At 40.2% G+C, this 20,189-nt stretch overlaps 1 protein-coding gene across 9 annotated transcripts in view; it reads right to left on the bottom strand.

Annotated features, from left to right (window-relative positions):
* The window catches only part of ZNF148 (zinc finger protein 148), a 125,049-nt gene extending 105,316 nt beyond the window's left edge, over positions 1–19,733 (bottom strand). For 5 of the 9 annotated variants that reach the window (XM_021070208.2, XM_084990884.1, XM_021070215.2 and 2 more), the window contains exon 1: positions 19,548–19,733. The gene's annotated coding sequence lies outside the window, so the exon portion shown is untranslated. Of the gene's footprint in view, positions 1–4,425; positions 4,695–18,672; positions 19,469–19,547 lie in introns of those variants that run through there. The other 4 variants (XM_021070209.2, XM_084990882.1, XM_003132619.6 and 1 more) reach the window with 2 other exon arrangements.
* Between the last annotated feature and the right edge of the window lie 456 nt (positions 19,734–20,189).

The raw sequence follows: 20,189 nt of genomic DNA, 5'->3' as shown, positions 1-20,189 counted from the left end.
ATTCACCCAATCTGAAAAATAGAGAAAAAAAGACTGATTAAAAAAAAAAAAAAAAAAAAAAAAAAAAAAAAAAAAAAACTAACCAAATCTTAGGAAAACTGTGAGGCAATAACAAAAGATCCAGCACTCACATCACTAGCGTTCCAGAAAGAGAAAGGACTAAAACAGTAATCGAAGAAATGACGGCTAAAAACTTCTCGAATGTGGCAAATACAAACCTACAGATCCAAAAAACTGAGCAAACCCAAAACAGGGAAAACACAAAGAAATTTACACCAGGATACATACAAATTCAATGTTCAAAAACTAAAAACAAACAAAAACTCTGAAGGTGGCCAGACAAAAACAACTTATTATCTGTAATAGAACAACAACAGAAATGACACCAGATTTCTCATCTCAACCATAGAGCCAAAAAAAAGTGGCAGAATACTTTTTGAATACTAGAAAAAAGAAAAGAAAAAAACCTGCCAACTAAGAACACTACACTCAGTAAGACTACTCTTCAGGAATGCTATAACATTCATTCAGGCTGCTATAACAAAATACCAAAGGAATGGGTGGCTTATAAACAACAGAAATGTATTTCTCTCAGTTCTGCAGTTGGAAGCCCAAGATCAGGGTGTTAGTATGGTCAGATGAAAGCCCTCTTCCAAGTGGCAGACTTCTCTTTGTATTCTTACATGGCAGAGAAGGGCTAAGTGAGCTGTCGGGTGGGGGCGGGGGCTCTTTTGTAACAGCACTAATCCCATTTATGACAGCTTCCCACCATATGACCTAACAACCTTCCAAAAGGTCCAACTCCCAAAAAAAAAAAAAAAAAAAAAAAAAAAAAAAGGAGTTCCCGTCGTGGCGCAGTGGTTAACGAATCTGACTAGGAACCATGAGGTTGTAGGTTCGGTCCCTGCCCTTGCTCAGTGGGTTAAGGATCCGGCGTTGCCGTGAGCTGTGGTAGAGGTTGCAGACGCGGCTCAGATCCTGCGTTGCTGTGGCTCTGGCGTAGGCTGGCGGCCACAGCTCCGATTCAACCCCTAGCCTGGGAACCTCCATATGCCGCAGGAGCGGCCCAAGAAATAGCAAAAAGACAAAAAAAAAAAAAAATGGTAGGCTAAGTGCTAATATATATATATATATATGTCAATAATTACCTTAAATGCAGATAGTCTAAGTATAAATAGACCACATACAAAAGCTATTTTTTAAACAGCTAAAATAAAAAACAGAAATAATGCAAACATTTATGTATAGGATTTTATGTAAAGTTCTCTGAGATTAATGCCCAAAGGTGAGCTTCCTGGATTGAATGGCAAGGACATGTTTAGTTTTATTAGAAACTTTCAAACTTTTTTCAGTGTGGTGTACCCTATTACATTCCTATCAGCAGTTTATGAGAGATCTTTTTCTGCATCCTTCCCATTTGCTATTATTTCTGTTTTTTATTTTAGCTGTTTTAATAGGTTTGTAATGATATCTTATTGTAGTTTTAATTTCCATTCCCTAATGGCTAATGGCATTAAACATCTTTGTATGTACTTATTTGTTGTCTATTTGTGTCTTTCTCTCATTTTTTAATCAGAATATTAGTATTTTTTCTGTTGAATTTTGAGAGTTCATGTAGTCTAGATATAAGATCTTTGTCAGATACATGGTTTGCAGATATTTTCTCTCAGTCTTTAGCTAGGATAAGCTACATCTTCTTAAGATCTTTTCACAGGGCACATGTTTTTGATTTTGATGAAGTTTGGTTTATTTTCTTTTATAGAACATGCTTTTGGTGCCAAGTCCACGAACCCTTTTTTTTAGGTCTTGAAGGATCTCTTTTTTTCTTGTAAATATTCTATAGCACTGGATTCTTAACCCACTAGGCCACCAGGGAACTCCTATTTTTCTCATTTTTAAAAAAAAGCACTACAAAAAAAAAATTAACTTAAAAAGAATTCCACTGATTTCTTCTTCCCCTGACAATACAATGAATTTGAAAACATTTCATCTAAATACCTAAAGTTCCAATATCTTTTTCTAAAATTAACCACAAGGATGTTGCTGGAACAGATTTACAATCCCCACAATAACTGACCATTATAGTAATCTTCACAAAATAGATGTCTAAGGTCAAGACACCCTAAAACATTTTAACAATTCCAGTTGGGTTTGCATCTGCAATGTTGTCTACAGTGTCATGATTAATTTCAAATTGTTTCATTTTTCAATTGTAAGTAGTCTTTTTCAGTTCTTCAAACTTTTTTTTAAAAAGTAGATGCTGGAGAAGTTTACAGTGGTTACAAAACCATGCTAAAGAATTCAACACGTGAATCTGAAAAACAATAATTCACTGCATACTAAAATTCTCAAGAAGCAATTTTTACTTTAGCTATTTAAATTTATCAAGCAAAAATGATTAAAAAATACCATTTTCCTCAACAATGATTTTAATTAATTTAAATTAAATAAGTAAATTAAAATTACTTATTTAACAGAAATAACAAGAGACCTGAGTTCTGCATTATCTGTGGGATCTTTGGTAAGTCACAATCTCTCTGAAACCCTGTTTCCTTACCTAGGTACTGTTATACTTGTTTATCTTCCAGCTCCAAAATCCTATGTACTAATGCTCTAAAATATATTATACTTCATAACTTTTGAGGCACGATCATTCCAATCACAACTTCAAGAAAAGATTTAAAACAGATGTGATAAAGAGATGCCAATCACATTATAAGTAACTTTCACAGGTAGAATATTATTCTCAATATAGTAAATCAGGGCGTCTCAACATTAAGACTACTGACATTTTGCACAGGATTAATTCTTTGTCGAGGGGGGCTATCATGCATTGAAGAATGCTTAGTACCTACCAATTAGATACCAACTAGATACCAAGACACCCCACCCCCACCCTGCCCCCTCAGTGTGACAACCAAAAATATCTCCAGACATTGCCAAGATCACCTCTAGTGGAGAATCATTTTATTAGATTAAAATGTTCAGGGTTCTTTGGAAATGGGAAGAAGGAAGAAAACAGACTGTTTTGTGACACAGGAGAAAAGGCCTAAAAAAGGCTAGGAATGAACAAAAATTGAGGCTAATGTAGTAATATGCACAGAAGAATAGCAGTACATTAAACTGAGAAGAAAATACACAGGTATTTGTACCTTTATATGTACTTTCAATAAAGACAGAGGTTTTTTTAAATCAGAAATTAAAGAAGTTAACATAATTCCTCTTCTCCCTAGCACTTGTGAGGAGGTTCCACATTCTCAAATTACCAACTATTCTTTAACCACCAAAAATACCAACACAAAAAAATACATCCACCCACAATTAAATACAATAGCATCTATCTGTTTTAATCAAATGTAAATGTGCTACAAATGTGAAAAGTAACACTGAGGAACATCCTCAAGTCCTTAATGTATTTAAATAAAGGCCAAAGACATTCATATGGAGAAACCACACACATCTAAATGTTACAACTGAGATTAAACGTTCACACAATCACTTTTTGGCTCTTTAAATACTAACTATAAAAATCAAGTCAGCCATATTTTCCACCAAACAGACAAATACCCAGTTTCCTTAGTCTATTCTTGGATAGGTCACCAGACTGGGAATAAGAGACCCAGAGTCTATTCCCAGCTGCAAACAGACCCGTAATCTTAAGGTTCTACACACATATCAGGCTGACAATACTGAAAATCTGCACAGAAACAAGTACTGAGAAACCCAGAACTTCCTCCTGCACCCAAAGGACAACTGCAAACGTATTTTTAGATTCCTTAAATCTAAAAATCTGAATAGGATTTTATTTATAGCAACATTTAACATACTTGAAATTTCAAAACTGTGTGGTGCCTTTACCATCGCTCTATATAAAGTTAACAAGAAATGCTCTTTCTTCGATCACATCATGCCCGATTGTGCAAAATTCTATATGAAAGCGACACAAATTATAACTATGTAAAACAAAAAAAGCAGTTTTTAATTCGATGTCTTGGGAAGGGCTTTAACTTTTGCATTTCCTAACTCTATCTAGCTTTTAGTCTACTACACAAGGAGTTCTTTCCTGGCACTGTAAAAATGCTTCAGAGTCTGGTGCTTGCCCTATAGCCTAATTCTGGAAAGGCTTTAGGACTATTCTTACTACTAAACATGCAGGTTTTAGTAACGCAACCAATGTAGGGATACGAGCGTACTTTTTTTTTTTTTTTTTGCTCTTGATCCAGTTTAAAAAAAAAACAAAACAAAACTGTCTAGCAGACTAAGTTACCCGTCTGACCTTTTCGCACACCATAAAACTGTAAACACAACACAGTCCAATATAAGATTTGAAAAAAAACAGCGTTAAGACGGAAAACACAGTGTCTATTAACGTTCGTCGGCCCCCGCTGTCAGGCAGACACTTGTTAGCCGCCGAAAGCCACTCACAAAGTTTGCCATCTCGCTGGGGGAAGGGGCCCAGACTGCGCCGCCGAGGGCCCCGACCCGGAAGACGGGTGTCTGGAAGGCCCCACCGCCGGCCGAGGCCCGGGCGCGCCAACACCCCGGCAGGAAAAACCCCGGCCTCTCGGCACTCCTCGCCGCCTCCCCGCACACGGGCGACTCACGCACGCGCGCGCACACTCACACACGTACACACAACAAAAGGAAGCCGTGCGAGCCGCGTGCGGAGGTTTGCCCGGGCGCTCGGGGAAGCCCCTCCCCCCGCCGCCACCGCGCCGCCGGGGGCCTGCCCACTCACTGCAGCGCCCCCCGAGGACCCGTGGGTACGCGGATCTCGGCGGCGCTCGGCTCGGCTCTGCTCCGCTCCGCCGCGCTCGCTGCCTGCTGTGGCAGCACTGGGCCCGCCACCCGAGCAGCTCCGCCCGCCGCCGAGCCGAGGGCCGGCAGAATCGCCCGGGCGGGCCTGGGCTCCCACCAGGAGGGCTCCCTACCTCCCGGATTTCTTAAGAAATGAAACGACTATACTTAATTATTCTTAGTTAAATTCCCCCTCCCTACACACCGTGGGATGTTTAAGCCCCTTCCCTACTACTCTCAAAAGTAGTATCCAACAAGACACTCAACACTCCTTACAATGAGAAATCTCTTTCAGTAACCTCTTTAATCTTTCCTCTTCCTCTTACTTCTCCACATCTTACTCATTTGTTTTCCCTTGCCTTCCTTGTTTTCAACCTAAGAGCTGCATTTTCCTGAAAGAATAATCTTCCCTAAACCGCCTTTCCAATTTTACCCTTTTGAAATTTATTTCTAATAGTAACAAGCTTCCTCATAAACCTCTTCATTACATCTCCCATTTACTTATACAAAAACTCTCCCCAGCTAACTTCTGTAATTTTTATCAACACCCAAATCAATTCATAAATAACTTTCCCAAACACTGCGGTTTTTGTCTGGTCCCTCATTGTCTCAAAGCTAACACTCTCCAACATACAAATTAACCCCAAATCGCCTTCAAATTTTGTGAACCTATTCCAGGGAGGCCACCACAATTGCTGAAAAATTCAATTCCTAAACATACCCCCCAATAATTTAACAATGATTTTTCCAAATATTCTCTACCAGTTCATTTCAATCACTCATAACTTAAGACTACCACACCCATTTCCCTAAAGAGTCTAATTACATAATCAAATTAACACATTGTCTCTACCATTATATGTATCCATACATGCTGGTGTGTATGTGTTCAAAGTATATAAGGGACCCTGCAAAACATCAAGTATGTATTTCATTCTAATCCCTTAAATATTAGCTCTTCTCAAATTTACAAGGAAAACATGCCAACCATGATTTTTAGGCATCCAATCCCTACTTGTGAAGTAATTTATCTATGTTAAATTAATAAATCACTTAAAACATACTGTCTCCACTTCTACTATAATCATTCCTAACACCGTCCTTAGAATATCCATCATTAGTCTAATTCACACAACCCACTCAAATACTCAGAATATACCCCCGACTGCCAAGGCTCAACTATATCTAGGGCAAATACTGGAGACAACTCTAGACCAAATCAGGCAGATTACAGCAGTTGTGAGTTGAGCAAAATGACATCAATGGGCCCTCTTAGGCCTTCAAAGCTCTGAGTGGTCTCCACAGGTCCTTCATTATTAAATCTCATAACTGACTAAATATAGAAGGAGAAAAAAAAATGATGAATGATCTAGGGCTAGATTCTGGAACTAATTCTGAAGCAAAGCTGCACTAGAACGGAACACCAAAACTATACATTTTGTGCTTTGTCATATTTTTCTCGTTGTCACAAAATATGCTTTCTCTGAAACATGAAGGAACATCAAAAACCCGGGAGGGTCAGAAAGTATTCTTTGCTCAGAGGCTGAAAGAGTTAATCCTGTGAAGAAGAACATAATGCAAATATGAAAATCTGAAGCATAAAGCACTTTTCCTTTCATGGTTTTAAAATGTCAGGTGATGGGACCACAGCAAGGCACAGTAAAGAATATCAAACTGTACAGCTACGTAAGCGCTTGAGAGTCAAGTCTTTGCTAGTACAGGGAAAAGCTGACAGAAGACAACATCTAACAAAAATCAATACTACTGATAACTGGACAAGCAAAAGTTTGAGAGTAGAGACACAAACTAAAGAGGCCTAGTCTAGGTCTTAAATACCATCGATGGAAGAGAATGAACTTTCAAGCCCTGAGGTTATAATTCAAATTTAAAACAAAATAAAAAAAGCAATGGTTCAGTTTTAGCTATATTTTGGTTTTGGAATTGGCAAGAAATAGTCAACAAATGATAAACAGCTAGAAATAAGAAAAGAAAGCATATTTAGAACCATCCACCTGGAAGTCACCTATGTATAGGCAATAAATGAGATAAGAACACTAAGAAATATATGATATAAAATCACATGTGCGGGTTTGATCCCTGGCCTTGCTCAGTGGGTTAAGGATCCAGCGTTGCCATGAGCTGTGGTGTAGGTCGCAGGCACGGCTTGGACCTGGCATTGCTGTGGTGTAGGCTGCCAGCTGTAGCTCTGATTCAACCCCTAGCCTGGGAACTTTCATATGCCCCAGGTGCGGCCCTAAAAAAACAAAGAACAAATAAATAAAAATCGCAGGCAAGAAAGAAAAAACTACAGAAGCCATTTTAGATCCTTTAGGACACCTCCTTCCTACTATCCGCCCCATTCTTTCCACTTTTAACTTGAACCTCTTTACATACACAAATTATCACTATAAAATTTTTACAAAGTCTGATGTGATTTTTGATGTTTGTTTGTTTGTCTTTTTGCCTTTTCTAGGGCCGCTCGTGCAGCATATGGAGGTTCCCAGGCTAGGGGTCGAATCGGAGCTGTAGCCACCAGCCTACACCAGAGCCACAGCAACTCGGGAACCAAGCCGCATCTGCAACCTACACCACAGCTCACGGCAACTCCAGATCCTTAACCCACTGAGCAAGGCCAGGGATCGAACCTGCAACCTCATGGTTCCTAGTTGGATTCGTTAACCACTGCGCCACGACGGGAACTCCTGATGTGATTTTTGAGGCACTCAAAATCAAGTAGAGATCAAAGAGCTCAATGGCTCTATCATTAATGCTATTTTTGTAAAAAGTTATGAATGAGGTACTCTCACCTTTACAATAACCTCATAGGTAGCAGAGACTGTCCTTACGAGCACAGAAAAGAAATAGGGTCCTGGCATCTACTTTCCTAGGTAGCATTATTTTTTCTCCATGTTTTCTCCACTAGAAGCTACTCACTCTCCTCCTCATCTTACTCTTATTCCTATTCAGGTCAACTCCAACCTCCTCATTCATTTTTACCATTTACTAGCTCCTATCAGCCTGCCCATATTCTATGGTCAACAAACTACAACACGTCTTTTGCCTTTCATATTAGTACATCTCCACCTCACCATTTTTTTTTTGTCTCATTTCTAATCCACAAATAACTCTCAGCTGAATTTATCTCAGTATATTCTACATAAATGGTTATGATTTTGCAAGTAAAATTTATTTATAAAAAATTTAAAGAACTGGTGAAAGAACAAACCCATCATTTACCTCCAACCCCATGCCACAACAATTCAGATCACTATCATCTCTTGTCTGGATGCCTCTTCATCTTACCTCAAGCTTGGCTTTTTCCTGGACAACTTGCTTCTCTCAGGACTTTAGCTATCCATTCTCCTATTCCTTCAGCTTGATAAAAGCACCAACTACTCCCTACTCCCCAAGGCCACTCCCCCTGTTCTCATATCACGAAAACATCCCTGTGCAGTTCACAATTCTCATTTAAACCATTCCATCTGCAACATCTACCAAGCTCCAGAATCTCTCTCATGCTCCCTCCCCAAAGACTTCAATTCTACTTTGTCCCATATTCAGCCATTATTCTCAGTGTGTGAGGTGTTTAAGAACTTTCTCCATCCTGACCTTCTTCAAATCCTAAAACCTTCATCTGCACTTGAGCCACCCAAACGTATATAGTGAAAACAGGTTATCAATTGGAAGTACTGTACCACTAGGATTGAAACTTCAGAGACTTTTTTTTTTTTAAATCACAACTACTTTATTTTCTAGGTCTACACCAGCTCTTCATCTTCTGGCTTCTCTTATCTCCCTACACAATTTTAATATGTCCAGCAGCCATTTTAATAGCACCCTGACTGAAATATCATGATCTCCCATTATATCCACCATGCATCTCCCTAAGGAGAGACAATCTTAGCCATCTATTTTTTCCACATCCACACACCAGGAAATCTATGAAATCTTCTGCAACTGACTTATTCTAAATACAACTCTCCATCTCATTGACTAATCCAAATCATGTTCATATTTAAATCCTTAATGCTATCAAATACTCAATCTCTTCCTTAAAATTCCCTCAAAATTTAAAATGAATTTCTTAATACAATTCCTATAGTTGATGTGTCCATATTCTTCCAACCCACTCAGTCCTTCAACCCCATGCACTCTGGTCTCTGAATTGCTCTCTTGAAGACGAAAAAACAATCCCATGTACCAAATCCTATGACCCACCACCCAACTTCGTGTCCTTTGTTTGGCAATGACACTTGGACCACCTCCTTTGATTTACATCACTGTAACATTGTTCTACTCTGGTCTCTCTGGTTGCTTCTTCTGTGTTCAGTGACGACCAATCCTCTTCTTAGCCCTATAAATAGTGGGTATTTTCCCAAGTTCTGTCGTGGAGCTATCTCTGATTCTCTCCCCCTCAAGGTCTCATCCCTTACCACTGCCTCTACATTTTCTACCCTCATACATATGGTTATCTTTACCCAACTCCCAAAAATAATCTTTAAAGCAAAACCTTCTGCTACAATCTACTTTAATTCCTGAGGAATTAAATATATAGTTATTTCTTTTAAACTAAATTCTTCAATTATTGCTTCAATTAGCACCTCAATCATTAGTCCAAATAATTTCATAGCCATCAGCACCCTACCAAATCCAGAAGTAGTAGCTTCAATTATCAACTCTATGTATGTATTCCCAAATTTCTACTGGAACTCTTTCCTCAGATGAACCCGGTATTTTTAACTCTAACTAGATAACTTCCCTTGGATACTTCATTGGTGCCTCACACACTGGTCTATGTGGCTTAAAACCAAAGTAGTCATTCTTCCCCATCAAAATGGTTCTGCTAACTGATTCAATAATTTCTTCTAAGCACCACCATTCTCACAGTACCCAGGAGTTTCCCTTAACTTTTCTTTTTCTCTTTTAATTCATAGTTTCCCAAAAGCCCATTTGCCATCAAACCCTTCAATTCTTTCCTTGAAATACTTCTTACACCAATTCCTTTCCTTTTATTCCTACCACTACCATCCCAATTTAGATTCTAAATACTTCACACCTCTGTCATAGCCTTCTGTCTTCTGGTTACTAGGTTCTCCTCATTGCAAAAAAACAGAGAAACAAACAAAACAGGGTCATCAAATTAGCATTACCACTCAAAAATCCTCAACAGTTCTCCACTACATATTGACTCGTTAAAACTCCTTAACTTCCAAAAAATAAATACTTCTCAATTTTCCAACAATCATGGAATGGAAAAACACACTGTGGTATATTCACAAACTGAATCCCACAAAGCAATAAAAAGAAATTACCTATTGCTGTATGCATCATGGATGAAATCTCACAGACATATGGTGAGCACAGGAAATCAAACACAGAAACATGATTCTACTAATATAAAATTAAAAAACAACACAAAACTCGAGTCTCCTGGTGGCCCAGCAGTTAAGGATCCAGCGTTATCACTGCTGTGGCACAGGTTCAATCCCTGGCCCAGGAGTGCATGCCATGGGTATGGCCAAAAAAAAATACACACAAAACTACTCTGTGCAATAGAGGTCAGAATAGTAGTTACTTTTGGTTGAAGGAGTCATCAACTAGGAGGCGACACATGAAGGAACCTTCTGGGATGCTGAAAATGTTCTATATATTTACATTGACATAAACGTAAACTTAAAAAAAATCTGTATTCTTAAGACTTAAGCCCTCTATATAAGTTATTTCTCAACAAATAAATATTCAAAAAACAGTCTGGTCTGGATTTGCACATGTTTTGTTCTCTTTACAGCTTTATTTTCCTCCATTCATCAACAGGAACCCTAAATTCTAGCTCATCTAGACCACCTCTCAACATACCCAGAATGTTTCTCACTGTCACTCTATCACTCCCTCTTCTTGGAATGCCAACACTCACCATCATGCCTACTATAACCCTATTTATCCTTCAAGTTCTAAGCTATATGTTAATTCCTCCACAAAGTTGAACCTACTATAGTACATCTGTACACATTTTGTCCCTGGGAAAAAACTCCCAAAAAATATGAACTGTGTCATATATAAATACATATCCTTCACACTGCCTACCATAGAACCCTGTACACAGTAAGTATGTAAAAATATTCCCTGAATGAATAAATTCTGGTAGACCATCAAAAGTACCCTCCAATCTAACCCCTTCTTCTCAAAACCTTCTATCACTGTCTCCACTTACAACTGGTTCCTCCACCTTACAAATTTAATCATTCAACAAACTGAGGACCTACTACATGCAAGAAACTTTAACTATCTACTCTAATATACTTCACCAAACTACCCAAAGATGTAATCCAATTTCAGCTGCTGCCTTTTGAAACTTTCCCCAACTCTAGTTTTCTAGTCATCTTCCCCTCTCGTCATCCAATCACATCTCACCTCATTTCTAATCCTCCTGCTATCAAACTAATTCAAAGCCCTTCTTAGTTTCTCCCCTGCCTCCTAACTGGGCTTCTCACCTCCACTTTTTACCACCACACTGCCTTAAATCAATTCTGTATGATATAGCTATTGTCAGATTAAAGTATCTAATATATAGTCCCTGATTCAGCCCTCGACTCAAAAAAGTTCAATAGCTCTACATTAATGATATATGTCAGCATGCGTTAACCCTATATTAACATACTTTAATCTTCAAATCCTCCACAGCAACCCTTGCCAGAGGTATAATGATTATCAATTTCCTGATGAGAAAACTGAGTCTCAGAAAGGAAGGGATTCTCACCATAAACACAGTGCGGGTAAACAGAAGGGCCAAGTCTAAAACACAGCTTCTGTGTGTTTACTTAAGCACAACACTCTGTCATATCAAATACAAACTACCTCGCTTAGCTTTCAAGGCCATTCTTTATCAACCCAGCCCCAAGTGAGATTCTTCCTACCTTATATCATACTATGCCTTATTCATGAACTCCCTCTGTATTTCAAACTACAGTTTGTGATCAGTTATTTAGTTTGTCATGAAATCAGTTAAATGAATGACAGCCATCTTTTTTTTTCTTTTCAGCCAGCGTAAAACATCGAGTGCACCCAACATAAGGACAATTATTGTCATTGAAACTTTTTGTTTTATACATACATGCAAATACTCATACATGCATGTATTAGGTGAAGATGAAACATGTATTCCTTACTGTAGATCAGAGTTAAAAAAAAAAAAAATTAAAATCAACTCATTATTCCTCACATCTCCTTTGCTTCTCACCTCCAGGCCTTTGCTTTTGCTAATCCCTCAGGTTGAAATGTTCTTTTTAGTCATTTCTGTCAGTGAGAATCCTATCCATCCCTAGCTAAAATGCCAATTCCATGCCACTAAATGAAGTCCTAGGTTTTGCCCTAGTCAAATGTTTTTTTCCTTCAGTAACAATCAGTATTTTTCTTTTCATACATTTGTAATCATAGTGTAATTATTTGTGTTCAAGTCCAGCCCCCCATTAGAATATAAATCCTAAAGAATTTATTCCTGATTACATCTAATAATGTTTTTGCATACAACAAATGTGCATTATCTGGTGTTCCCATTGTGGATCAGCAGGTTAAGAACCCAACTAGTATCCATGAAGATGGGGATTTGACACCTGGCCTCGCTCAGTGGGTTAAGGATCGGGCACTGCCAAGAGCTATGGCACAGGTCACAGATGTGGCTCAGATCCTGCACTGTGGCTGTGGTGTGGGAAGGCAGCTCCAGCGCCCATTCAACCCCTAGCCTTCGCAATTCCATTTGCCGCAGGTGCAGCCATAAAAAAAAAAAAAAACGTGGGAATTCCCATTGTGCTTCAGCGGTTAAGAACCCAACTAGTGTCCATAAGGATGCAGGTTTGCTCCCTGGCCTCACTCAGAGGGTTAAAGATCCGGCACAGACGCAGCTCGGATCTGGCCTTGCTGTGGCTGTGGCGTAGGCCACCAGCTGCAGCTCCATTTGACCCCTAGCCTGGGAATTTCCATATGCCACAAGTGTGGCCCTAAACAGCAAAAAAAAAAAAAAAAAAAAAAAAAGGAAAAGAAAAAAAATGTGCATTATCTGTTGACTCACCATTATTTTCTGTAGCCTCAGTTATAAATCAACACCATATATAATTTCTATTACATTCCAAACTTCTGAAACGCTCATCCTTCAAGGAGTCTTACCATTTTCCTCCTGAAATTAACCATTTCAAACAATCCTCTTTAACTTCAATCTTCTCTTGCTTTCCTGTAAGCATAACCCATCAAAAACCTCTTTCTTCTTTCAGAATCATACTTTCTATCAAATAACACCTTTCCTTCTCCATCTGCTTATCTTCCATTTTATTCCTAGTTCTCTAACATCCATGATAGGTCTTAAAGAATATTCTTTACATAGATATTTCTTTCATCTTCTCTTTAACTAGATTTCAATTATCTCAATTCATTTATGGTGTACATTAAATCCTTTGTACAAAAAGGCAGGTTATGGATAAATTGAAATAAAACACACAGACTGTTTAGATAAATTATTTCAAATACTTTCTCATTCATTCATTTATTCAAGAAGCATGGAGATATGCCCTCAATTCTCTTGTCTGTTCTATTCTGTAATTCAGAAAGCAGTTTTGAGAAAAGCATGCAGAAAAATGCCGGGATAACAGAGCCAAGTTGACTCATACTCTTCACTAACAGAGACCAAGTCATCTGTGGGGTACAGGCTCAAAAAAGGAAAAATGAAAAGTTAACACTAAACATAGATGGAAACAGACATTCCCCGCCCCCCCAGCTGCTCCAGGGGGCTCAAAATCTACCCAGCAAAGGTGAATTTGAAAAGGAATGAACCAGTAGGAGTAGCTAAAATGAAATAGGCAGAAAGCATTCAGACAAAAATAGATCCAGACTCTAGGTTCATTCTAGGGCTGCAGGAGAATTTGGAGCAATTTAGCTCCTCTCCTGAGATCCCTAAGGAATCCTTTCAAATGTCTAGCTAAAGTATGGTACACTTAAATCCTTTCCCCAAACCTTAACCAATACTTGTTTCTCCATTCTCTGAACTCCCATAGCACTTACTGTCTGTAAAACTCATTTGTGAACTTAAACTATCTCGTTAACGGTAATGAACTGTTAACAAACATAGCCAGAATTTACTTACATATTAAAATCAGAGTGGTCTTCTTTAAAAGTTACCTAGGGAGGCTACTACCTTACTCATTTATTCCACTCCATCCATCTAACCATCTGATGCACTTAACCAAAATTAGGTTAACTAATACCTAACTAACTACATGTGAAGCTATGGCCACTGCTCAAAATATTTCCAAATCCTTCTTTGGGAGTGTTCTGCAAAGTTAGTTAGTAAGTCAACCAAGACAATAGATGCAAACTATTACATTTAGATTGTATAAACAATTAAGGTTCTATTGTACAGGACAGAAAATTTTATGTAACCTCTTAGGAAAGATCATGATAGAAAATAACATAAGAAAGGGAATGTATGTATATATATATATATATATATATGACTGGGTCACTTTGCTGTACAGCAGAAATTAGCACAACGTTGTAAATCAACTATAACTTTTTTTAAAAAATGAGAAAAGTCAACCAAGAAAATCATCCCCATTTCTGCAACTAATTGAATTTAAACCAAAACTATTCTTTATTCACTCTACTTGACAATGACAGATCTTCAACATTGCTAAAAATCAAGTCTTTCAAACTCAAACAATTTGTCACCAATGAGACCATTCAGAATATCAAGCCTTGTATTATTACAGTCCTAGAGGGACTGTGAACTCCTGGAGGATAAGGACCGTATTTTCCTCACCTGTATAGAATCCCTTCCCCAAAAGTACACAATAGGTACTTAATAAATAAATATACTGCGCAGAATGTGCACACACAATAAATGAGAAAAGGTGCTCCCCAAAAGTTCTGAACACTACCACTGAAAGCGACTGTCAAAACACAAAAATTCTCATTTGGAGGTATACTTTTGATAGTAGTTTTAAAAAATCAATCTTCTGAAAGAACTAAGGATTATGGGAAATAACGGAAGATTGCTGGAGAAATGGGAGGAATGTGGGAGAGAAATAATTGTGGGAGGGAGAACTATGGAATGTATCAGAAAATTTGGAGAAAGAGTGGGTCATTTTGTGAAAGAGTGGCTGGAGAGATAGGGACTTTCGAGATACATGTGGAATTGTAGGAGAGATGGGGATTCTGGGAGGAAAAAGAATAGTGGAAGGGACAGGGAATTTTAGGAAAGAATGGATAACTGTGGGTAAGCCAGGGAATTGTGGGAAAGAAGATAAAACTCAATTTTCTGAAATTTTACACTGTTATGGAATTGCTGCACAACTGTTTTTCTCCCCCTAAAAAGAATGTAATACCATACATCCCTTGAGGGAAGAAACTTCATCTAATGATTTTTTATTATCCTAAAAATGAATTAAATCAGACAGATTCTTAAAGCAGCTAAAGATCTCTAAGCAGTCATTTAGGCCTGAGGTAAGAAAATCCAAATTAAACCAGCCTTCAGCTCCAGACCAGATTTACTCAGAATAAACCAGCCTCAGATTAGATGTTTTTGCAGGATTGTTATGGTTCCATTCTAATCCACTCTGTCAACTTCCCTTAAATCTAGAGGCCTTCGCCAGTCAGATATCCCTTTGTCCTTGACTATCTCAAATATACACTCACATATACAATTCTGTCTACAATATCCCCATAGTGCTCAGCAATTTCTCAGAGTCCCACTACCATCAGTACTATCAGTGAACATTACTTTCTATCAGTCATTCAACAAGTATTTTTTAAGTACTTAGGAATCAAGCTGTTATGAGTTTTCCTAGAGATTAAAGAAAGTCTCAGCTCTAGAGCAGGTTACAATCTAGCTATTACTTGTAAAACAAAGAGAAAATAATTCCCATAAAACAAATACAAGACTTAGTAGTATATAATCAAGACATGAATGCTGTTCTCATTCAAAGTAAGAAAGATTCTTAAAAGCTGGGGTTATTTAAACAAGACTTTGGAAAAGGGAAACAAGATCTTCCGTTCTGTACTCCCAATATCTGTCACACTGACTCAGGGATGTTGTGCCTCATACCAAATTTCAAAGACCATTATTTGATGAATCTATCATAATATATGAGCAGTGTACCTTTCCCCACTATATTCCCAATATATTAGTGATTTAAAAATGATAATTTAAAACTACCACAAATCTGTCTCGCCACTGTAATTTAAATCTTCTTCACAATCACTATATCCAAATGTCCTCAGAATTCTTTACCTTTTCTTTAGCCTCTGACAAAGTTATCATCTCCACCATACCCTGTCCCTCATTCTCTCCCTCTTATCACATTTCCCATCCCTCCTTCCCTCCCTCACAAAGTAGAAACACATAATACACCAAATCTATTCTTTCCTTAAAAAACAAAAATTGCCACAGAAGCCTGAAAGAACAATTAAGGATCATTTTAATCCATTTCTCAGATTCTCTACACTGAAACTCTCCAGAAGACTGTCAAGGAATTCTGCAGTTGACCTGGTAATTAACTCCAAGATGAACACTGCCAAGCAACTCCTTCTATCTAACCAGCAGCCCTTAGGCTGCAAAGATGCAGTTTCCTACAATCTAGTCTTTCCTATAGGTCCATCCATCAAATTTCCCTTAATCATCTCACCCACTTTTTCCAGTCTAATTTAAAATGTTTTTTATTTAAGAATATCAGGAGTTCCCGTTGTGGCGCAGTGGTTAACGAATCTGACTAGGAACCATGACGTTGCGGGTTCGGTCCCTGCCCTTGCTCAGTGGGTTAGAGATCTGGCGTTGCCGTGAGCTGTGGTGTAGGTTGCAGACGCGGCTCGGATCCCGCGTTGCTGTGGCTCTGGCGTGGGCCGGTGGCTACAGCTCTGATTCGACCCCTAGCCTGGGAACCTCCATATGCCGCGGGAGCGGCCCAAGAAATAGCAACAACAACAACAACAACAACAACAAAAAAAAGACAAAAAAAGACAAAAAAAAAAAAAGAATATCAAAGATATAAAAACATCTAATTTAAAAAGCTAAAATAATTACTACCAAAGTACACAAAGGAGGAGAAAGTGGATAATGTTAGCGACATCAATCCTTTCCACTCATAGTTAGAAGTCCTTTTCAATGTCATTTTGATCTATCAAGAAAAAATATTGCATGCATATTACTTGGAGATCTAGAGAAAAGCATGATAAGAAGTACACAAATTAATGCTTAGATCTCTGGACAGTAGGACTGCAATAGACAGGTGAGACAGGGGTTATTGCTTTTCACTATAAGCTCCCTCAGGACAATTTTTTTAAATAATGTACACATGATTTCATATAACTTAAGGAGAGAAAAACATTAATGACATACTTCACATCCATTAAACTTACAAAAATTAAAGAACTGATAATACCCAGTACCAGTGAGGGTAAGGAAAACAAACTTTCTCATACTAAAATGACAATAAAAATTGGCACATCCTACTATGTAATATATTGAAGCCCTTAAAAAGAACAAGATCTCTGAAGGTATTGACAGAAAGTTTTCCGAATCTTTTAAAAATAATTCTTGGGTTCCTATCATGGCGCGGCAGAAACAAACTAGACTAGAAACCATGCGGTTGCGGGTTCGATCCCTGGCCTCGCTCAGTGGGTTAAGGATCCAGCGCTGCCCTGAGTTTTGGTGTAGGTCACAAACATGGCTCGGATCCTTCGTTGCTGCAGCTGTGGTGTAGGTTGGCAGCTGTAGTTCCAATTCGACCCCTAGCCTGGGAACCTCCATATGTCTCGGGTGCAGACCTAAATAGCTAAATAAGCAAATAAAATAAAAATAATTCTGAATTATTTCTAGAAGTCAAAATTTTAATAAAAGCCCCTCTTCCAGTCAAATGCTAAATTATCATCCTCCTTCAGAGTTATTTGCAAAATGAATGGAAGACTAAATTTTCCCACACCTCTCCCAAATTTCTTTCCAATCTACCCCTTTAATCCCTCCCCTTCATTTCCATCACAAGTCTCTTCATACTACCAACTCCTCAGCTGAATTAACATTACAATGCAATGTGTATACAGTCTTTCTTAATAACAAAAGGCAAATAATCTTCAGGTAAATTTTAAGGGTATGGTTCTAGCCCAAAGTTCCCTCTTGGAAATCTGGTCTGATGTGAGCTCAGCAAATCCAATTGCCTGGGTACATGTCCTGATATGGAAATAAATGCGAGTACTCCCTCTAACGTGGCTCTAGAATCATCCAGTCTCTTCAGGTTCCCCTAGATCTCAAGACAACCAGTCCTGACCTTGCAACTTATGACCCAAACAGATATCCTAATCCTCCATTCTGCAGGCCCACACTTTGTAGGCTGCTGCATTTTTCTTCAATACCACCATGCCTCAATGAGAGTATACATTCAGGAGCTGTGAATGGCAAAAATCTCTCACCAGCCGAGTTATGGAACCAATCCAGTCAATTAGACTAATTTGAGCTACAAATGGAGTCTCCAAAGAAGGGCCACCATGCATGGACTCTGCCCACCATTAATTATAACCCTGTGTACTGCAACCCAAGCTGAATAATATGGCAACAGTTCTCTTGGACCAGATAAGCTGGGCAGTGAAGAAGAAAACCGCCAAGTCAAGTAATTTCCATTCCAGCATCTGCCAGTACAGTGTTCACCCAGCTTCTGGTAAGTGATATTTCAAATTTGCTAAAATCTCAACTTCATGGCCTAGAGAATCCCTGCAGGGTGGGCATGTTCTTTAGGTCTGCATTAGAGATTGTTACATTCACTGGTGGAGGTCTCAAACCAAACCACAGACTAAAGTCTAATTCTCAGTGACCCCAACCACTTGCCGGGTACCCACACTTACCAGATGTCATCTACAGAAGAGCCCAAACAGGTTCGGAACTAGGCCATTCTGGCCCATCTGGAATAACTCTTTAGTCCTTGGGCCAACATTTATTAATTCTGCTACATCTGTCTCTTCTATCAGGCATTCTCTTCATATTCTCTAGTATTTAGCACTCCCTCTTGCTTCAAACCGACCCTTTCTATTCAGGGAAACTCGTTAAACCCCTTCTTTCCTTTCCTTGGAAACGCTTCAGTTCTTTCCATAACGAAATACCTAATGTATCTGCACAATGAACACCCCCCAAATCCTCAAGACTCCTCCACAGCCACCCCCTGCATTCCTCCACCTACCCGGCATCTTTCCCTCCGGCCTCTCTCTCAGTGCACGCTTCCACTACGTTTCCTGCAAGGAGTCCCTCTTCTCCAACCCCTGCCCTTCCCTTCTCCCAAAGAACACATTCAGGCAGCAACAGTGACTGAGGCCTGCGGTGCATAAAGCACTGCACCAGGCTCGGTGGACAAGAGACCTGGTGTCTCCCTAGGCTTTTCACACCCACACCCAGCACCCTCCGGCCACCCAGTGCAATCATCCCACCTCCTTCCCTACCTCTGACACCCCCCTCCGGCCCCGGAGGCCGCCTTCTCGCTTCAGCCACCCCCGTCATTATCCTTTCTCAACCCCCCAACCCACCATCCGCGCCCTGCCTCCTCCCGTCCCCCGGCCAGCGCCTGCGTTTCCCTCCGCCTCGGCCGGTCCCCCGGCCACCCCCAGCCTCGCCACGGCTCGCTCCCCCCGGGGTCAGGCCGTTACCGCCGCGCGCTCCCCCCGCGCGCCGCCCCCTCCCCCTCCCCCGCCCTCCCCCGGGCCCAGGCCTGCCAGGCCGAGCGCTTTACCGCGGGCAGGCGCCGAGTCGCGCGGTCACCGACTGCAGGCGGCGGCAGCTTCAACCTCTCTAGGGGCCTTGAGAGGAGGGGAAGGGGGGAGGGGGGTGAACTTTTGCTGTGGCAGCTTCGGCAACAGCTCCCACCCCTGCGCCTTTCTCCTCTTCCTCCCCCTCCTCCTCCTCCTCTTCCTCCTTCTCTTCCTCCTCCCAGAGCAGTAGAGACGCAGACATGCCCGGCCTAGAGCGCCGCCGCGGTCGCCGCCACTGCCGGCGCGGTGCATTGTGGGAAACCCCGCACACGGGAAGCGCGCTGGGGCGCCCGCCCTTCGTGGGACCAGGACCAAGCTGGAGAGACCCAGCGTGGCTTCAATTCTGGCGCCTGCGTGTCACCAGCCCGGCGTGGTCCGGGAAGCTGGCCCTGAGCCGCGGGTTCCCCCGGGCTTGGCTTGGGTGAAGAGCAGTTCGAAAAAGATCAGAACTGAGGAAATAATGTCTTTGAGATGGGGTCCGCCTTCAGCCTTAATCTGTGCCCTGAGAAGTGGAGGACTCGGGGGTCGGGTGCATTTCAGGCCGTGGGCAAGGGAAGGAGCGGGGACCTAGGTGAAAGGTTATCTGCGAGAATTTTTTTGCCTTTCCGATTCTCCTTTCTTCT

The sequence above is a fragment of the Sus scrofa genome, chromosome 13 (assembly GCF_054392235.1).
Source record: "Sus scrofa isolate SSC_HxYL_T2T_F1_AM1 chromosome 13, Sscrofa_HxYL_maternal_Yorkshire_Landrace_v2.0, whole genome shotgun sequence".
Taxonomy (NCBI): domain Eukaryota; kingdom Metazoa; phylum Chordata; class Mammalia; order Artiodactyla; family Suidae; genus Sus; species Sus scrofa.
This window is presented reverse-complemented; position numbering and strand designations above follow the sequence as displayed.